Raw genomic sequence first — 6,237 nt, forward strand, 5'->3', positions numbered from 1 at the left:
TCGGGGTCCAAGCCCCTTCGTCAGGGGTTTGCTGTAATAAAGGAGAAAAAGGAAACTTAGTAACTAGGGATGCCGCGGAGGTTATAGGGCTGTTAGGAGTGATAATTAGAGAGTCTTACCATGATCTAAGGGTCGTTTACAGAAATTTGCTGAGTATTCCTTTGTTTTCTGGTCAATCTAAAAAATCAGTTATAACCAAAATCTTCTTAGATTCATATCATTTAAAGCGGAGTTATGTAAATTCTTATGTTGAAAAAGTGTTTTACCTGTGCCGTAATTGCAGGATATCTACAAAAAATATCTACAAAAAATGTATACACGTATAAGTATTTCATACATCACGTCTTAGCGTGATATAAACAATAAAAAGATTATATATGGGCACCTTAGTAAATGCTTAAATGCTCACCAACGGGTCTTTATTAGTTGCCAGTATGATTGTGAATCTAAAAAAGGAAAGCATACACTGTATTTACTGCTTCCAAAGTTGACTACTTATTGTTATAACGAACCTAAGTTCTAGTGATGCTAAAATCTTTACCTGCGAGCCTTTACGCTGTTACCAATGGTCTCGCTTAACAACGCTTCGTCTCAGTGTCTGAAAAAATAAAAAGCGGGGAAAACCGCGTTTACATATGCGGTTCACACTCGGGTATATTAAATCTTCCGAATGTAAAAACAATAGTTTCGTTATTGCTCTTACCGGTTGTCAAAAATGCTCGCGCCGTGTACGTTTTCAAGCCTCGTTTGCGATACCAAGTTCTGAACGTTATAAACTTAGTCCCTTTTCTCGCGTGTGCATGGAAAGTGTTAGAATAGAAGAAGGACGATTAGATGTGTAGTAAACGGCCGCCATTATTAAAGAGTGTGTATTCATAGCTCGTATTTAGTACTAACTTCTTCAGGCATAAAGCTATTGGTTTTTAAGGCACGAAAAGGAGGATGCGTGAAACAAAGATTCCCAAGTTAACCACGACTAGTCTTAAAGTAGGGTATAACATATTAGGTGAAAATCGCCACATTCTTTGGAATGTCGATGAGTCTAAAAACATCAGCGTACTTGAAAAAAGAAAAATTGAATATGACCTTGTTGTCACACATTACATTGCTCAGTTCAAAACGATGCATTATATTCGGTGAACAATCAATGCAAATGAGAAAACATATACATAACCTGCCTGTTTACATTCTAGAATATTATAAATTAAAAATTAATCCGCTAGAGTGAAATTGAATGTGTGCATGTGCATAAACATATATGAATGTCACTGTGTAATAGAAGTCCTTAGGGGTCAGATAGCCTTAACTTCTTTAGTGTGTTCTCAAAGATAGCAGACCATTTCAATTTTATCATTAAGTCCATTAGGAGCCAGTGTCTGTAATTTGCGTATCCAAAAGGTTTCTCGTTGGAGGAGAATTTTAGCATTGTTCAAGCCCAATCGTTGAGGCACATGTTCAACTATCTGAAATCGAAGTTGGGCTATTGTGTGGCCTTTCTCAATCCAATGCTTCGCCAACGGGGACGTGAGGTTCTTGTTTCTTATACGACTTTTATGTTCAGAAAGCCGTGTTTTCAGTTTACGGTCTGTTTTGCCAATATACAATAGCCCACATGGACATTTGATTGAATACACGACATGCTCAGCATTGCAATTAGCTGAATGCCTAAGAAGTATCTTTTCTCCTGTTCGTGGGTGCAGCAATACCTCTCCTGTTATGACATTATTGCAGTTTTTGCAGTTATGGCATCTCGTGGTCCCTTTATGAATTATTGCATGCGGATCTGTTTCGTCATTTTCAGTAGGTTTACTGAGAAGCTCTTTGAGGTTACGTGCCCTCTTGTATGCAAATAGTGGCTTATGGGTGAACAGCATTCCAAAGTCTTTTTCAGCTTGTATAATCTCCCATCGCTTTTGTACTATTCTTTTTATGTCTCTTGACGCTGTCGAGTACTTAGATACGAAGACCATTCTTTTATTCACCGATTTGTCTCTTTTCTCCAGTAGTTGACTTCTGGGTATTGCCTTGACCTTGTCTATTTGTGCCTCCAATAGTTTTCTAGGGTAGTCTCTATCCAGATACCGTTGCTTTTGGAATTCAAGGGTTTCTTTACATTGGGCTTCATCAGATGATATTCTCTTAATTCTCATGAATTGAGAAATTGGAAGGTTATTAATCAAATTTATTGGATGGAAACTTCCATAGATTAAGGCCGTGTTTTTGTCAGTGCGTTTTTTGTACAATCTAGTTTGCATTTCATTCCCAACTTTGGAAGCAGTAAATACAGTGTATGCTTTCCTTTTTTAGATTCACAATCATACTGGCAACTAATAAAGACCCATTGGTGAGCATTCAAGCATTTACTAAGGTGCCCATATATAATCTTTTTATTGTTTATATCACGCTAAGACGTGATGTATGAAATACTTATACGTGTATACATTTTTTGTAGATATTTTTTGTAGATATCCTGCCATTACGGCACAGGTAAAACACTTTTTCAACATAAGAATTTACATAACTCCGCTTTAAATGATATGAATCTAAGAAGATTTTGGTTATAACTGATTTTTTAGATTGACCAGAAAATAAAGGAATACTCAGCAAATTTCTGTAAACGACCCTTAGATCATGGTAAGACTCTCTAATTATCACTCCTAACAGCCCTATAACCTCCGCGGCATCCCTAGTTACTAAGTTTCCTTTTTCTCCTTTATTACAGCAAACCCCTGACGAAGGGGCTTGGACCCCGAAATGCATTGGGTTTTTCTAAGAATTTATTGTATTATGAAGCATATGTACATGATATAATGTTATGTTTATTTTGAATGATCGTATAAAAAGCATATGTATTGCAATGAATAATTTTTTTGGTATATCATTGATAAATGTTATTTTGAAAACGCTTGACTGATAAACTTCCTCACTGTAGTGCACGCTGGAGTCCTGGATATCTAGCGATTCCAGGCCTTACACACATTGATCCACAGTTTGCAGGCACTGATCTAGCGTGGCACACTTATCCCACAAACAAATAAACATATACATAAAAAATAGAGTGCAATACCTACATCTATTCATATTTGTCAACATCGTCAAGCGCCATGGACTCAACATCATCTCCTACACCGACAACACCCAACTCATCCTTTCCCTGACCATTGACCACCAAGGATAAGTTCCAAAGATGCATGAATGGTGTGGCCCCCTGGATAACCAACAGCTGTCTCAAACTCAACACTCATCTTCAGGAAAGGAAAGGGCACCCTCTGGAACAATGCATGGTGGTCTTCTGAGCACCATCCAACCCCCAAACCCACCAAACATGCATGCAACGTCTGCATCATCCTCGACTGCCAGCTATTCATGAAGAAGCACATCAGCGCCATCTCCTCCGCTTGCTTCCACACCCTTCGAATGCTCAGCAACATCTTTAGATGGCTCCCACCTAACACCAGGCGAACAGTCACGCAAGCTCTCGTCACCAGCAGACTACACCATGGCAACTCCCCCTAAATAGAAATAACAGCCAACTCATGACGAGACTCCACACTATCTAGAACACAGCAGCCGGACTCATCCTGAACCTTCCCAGACGGACCAGATGGATGCCAAATTCAAGCTGCTCTCCTATGCTTACAGGGTACTACACAATGAAGGACATGCGTATCTCAACAATCAAATGAACCTTCACCAACCAACCAGGAAACCCCTCTCCCTAGCAGCCACCCGACGAGTCCACAGGACGAACAGTGGAGGCTGCTCCCTCTCTCACCTGGCGGCTACAACCTAGAACAACCTCCCTCTGCACCTCAGAGCCTCACCATTACTCCAGCAGTTCAGGAAGGACCTCAAGATCTGTATGTTAAACCAATAGAAGAACAGGAAGCATGCTCTTCCAGCGCCTACACATCCTTACAGGTGATGCAGCTGCGCTCTACAAAGCCTGACTGATTGAGAAATCTGGCACCCTGAACCTCAGATCATGATGGAACAGGAAAGAGGACTGTAGAAGGACTGCCCAAAAGACCACTGGACTTGGCAAGGGAGAATGCACTATCTGCTGGACTGCACCTGCCCCACCTTCGCCTAGCAAAGAGAGGAATGTGCCCGTGTCTCCTGGCTTTGTGAAAAGTCGCTCCCAAGACCCAGGCTAAAGAAGTGACTCCAAAGACTATTCGGCTGACCTCCTGGAAACAGCCCCAGGGCCATCGAAGCTGAAGTATTCAACTCTGGCAAGTCAGTAGCCTCTCTAAAAGAATCATCGCCGATTCCTGCTTGGCACCCCAACTGACTGACCGTCATCTGCCAAAAGTTTCACCCGATACAGCCGGACCCAGGAGTATCATATGAATCCAGTTTGGTTACCCAAGAAGGACAGCAGCCTCCACCAAGGGATATCGCTGGGACCACTGTGGACGAAGACCGGTAGCCCCGCAGCAGCTGGCCTACTACTGTCTCAAAGAGGTCTTCAAGGGACCCTGATCTCTGTAGCCATAGTTGCCTCACCTCACCCATGGACCGAGGAATAAATGCAAAGGCACCCCTGTCAATCACACAGCGCCCAGAGCATCCTTGAGCATCTTCCAGCTCCTGCATGTAGAATTGGGATTACTCCATTGAAGTCTATGGCAGTCATGCTGTAAAGTTTGGAACTGGACTGGAAAACACTTTAGTGGCCAGATACCTGTCCAAATACTCTTTACTGGCGCCCATACAGACATCCTGTCAGATTTGGTCGCCCAAATTGGGCCAGAGTAGCCAAACTGCGATTTAAGTTTTCTTAAAAAATCTGTATCTCTGGAACCCTCTGGTGGATTAGGCTTATCTTGGTCTTTAAAAATTCATAAAAACAGAATATACTTCTAAAAAATTGGTGTTGGGTTTCTTTCATGTTATGTGGCTTTCTTATTTCATTGTTCAGAACTGTTAAATGCTTTACACTAGTCCTTTTGTTTGAGCCTTGCTGCTTGAAGCTGTAGCTACCCAGGGTTGAGCTTAAAGTTTTACAAACAAGCCAGACTGGACCAAAGGCAGTTTCTACGAGTGTATTATATGACAAGGCCACCCAGCAATACCATATAATGCACCCAAATCCTCACAATACCCTACATAAGAGAAACCTCAAGGTTCCCAGAAGTGGACCAAGATATTGACAAAGAAAAACGCTGTTCTCAAGCAGCAAAAGCATAACAGAATGAAACATAAGCACCAACATAGGATTGTTTCGTAATCAAGCAAATGACAAAAGCAATAGGGCCACAAACGGCCTTCAAAGGCGACAAACACCTCCAGCAGGGGTGTTGTCCAATGTTTCAAAATGGCTGGATCCACACTAAAGATTAAGGAAAATCGCTAACTATAGAAATTATTTTAATTTGGACTTACTATATGTATCTTATGTGGCTGTCCTATAAAGCAACCTTAAATTACTTTAACACTGTTACCCTCATACTCCCTTGTCCCAAATCCTGTGCAGAAACTCGGGGGACGAATGGACACCGACTAAAAAACATCCCAAGACACAACACTCTTGGTGAAAAACACAGAAGGAGGTGCCAAGAAGAAACTGGGCTTTGTTCTTCAAGGGACATATGGTAAAGGGCATTTTACACCTGCTCATCAACAGTGACAGAACTAGAGAGCACCTCTGGGAATCATCTGCTGCAAAAATATAACTGTGAGGTGCCATTGATCTAGCAAAGTTCAGAACTCGGTCGAAATGAAAGGAAAACATGAAAAGAGGGGCATGGTCCAGAGGACACTCACAAAAGATTACCTGATGTCAAGGGTCGATAAAACGCATCAGGGCTCCATTAAGCGAAAGCCCTGTGGGGGAAAAAAGTCTCATCAGTGTAAATACACATCTGAGGGAAAGAGCTAGTGGGGCAGTCATGGAACTAGCCAGTGACAGAAGTGCTCACAATAGCTGGAATGTTATGAAGAAGGCTGAGAGTGAAGGCAACTTTAGGGGCAGAAGAGCTGCACTAAGTCTCCAGATGGCAAATCAGGGGAAATTCAGTAACAAAGACTTACCTGGCAGGTTCAAAGTGCACTAAAGAGAAAGTAACACAATGCCACAGGGAGGACCTTGGCCCTTAGGTGGTGCCATGGAAATAACCCAAGAGATGTCTGCCAGTGCCAACAGAGGCCATCTCACTGGCTTCTGGTGAAACCCCCCAGAAATATTCTAAGTTGTAGCTTGGGGAAAAGCCAATGAAGCCTCCAACCGAGATA

This window comes from Lissotriton helveticus, chromosome 7 (assembly GCF_964261635.1).
Source record: "Lissotriton helveticus chromosome 7, aLisHel1.1, whole genome shotgun sequence".
Taxonomy (NCBI): Eukaryota; Metazoa; Chordata; class Amphibia; order Caudata; family Salamandridae; genus Lissotriton; species Lissotriton helveticus.